The sequence below is a fragment of the Dendroctonus ponderosae genome, unplaced genomic scaffold, assembly GCF_020466585.1.
Source record: "Dendroctonus ponderosae isolate FM_Combo_2020 unplaced genomic scaffold, Dpon_F_20191213v2 Dpon_F_20191213_5, whole genome shotgun sequence".
NCBI lineage: Eukaryota > Metazoa > Arthropoda > Insecta > Coleoptera > Curculionidae > Dendroctonus > Dendroctonus ponderosae.
Window position 1 is genome coordinate 9675779 of NW_026018715.1, and position 489 is coordinate 9676267.

A 489-nucleotide genomic window follows, 5' to 3' on the forward strand; every position below is an offset into this window, starting at 1 on the left:
ACCAGAGAAACATACACCCAAATTAAATTTACACCAAAATTATTAATTAACATTACCTTTATTAATTTAAACAATGAGATTAAGTCAAAGTCACAAAACTGACAATTTGCACAGACGAATTATCAGAGCGAATTTTCATATACTGTATTATCCTACTATTGTTACACAATTTATTGACATACTCTTTTTTAGGTTCATTTAGGTTCTTTTGATAACGATAGCAGAAAATAGCTATCGAAACGTCAAGGTAATTTTTCAAATTAATTTCTTTTCTAATTGGAATTTTCTCTTACAGCTTGAGCCCAAGTGTGTCGCAGGATACCTTCTAGGTGATAGTTCTTGATTACTTTTTGATAAATAATTCGTTCTTATTGCGAAATAGGAGCACTATTTATCAATCTGTTCTGTCTGAAGACGTGAGGAAATTGTGTCTTCTGTAAAAAAAAATTTTTGAGGCAAAATACCCAACAAGAAGTTTGTAAAAAAATC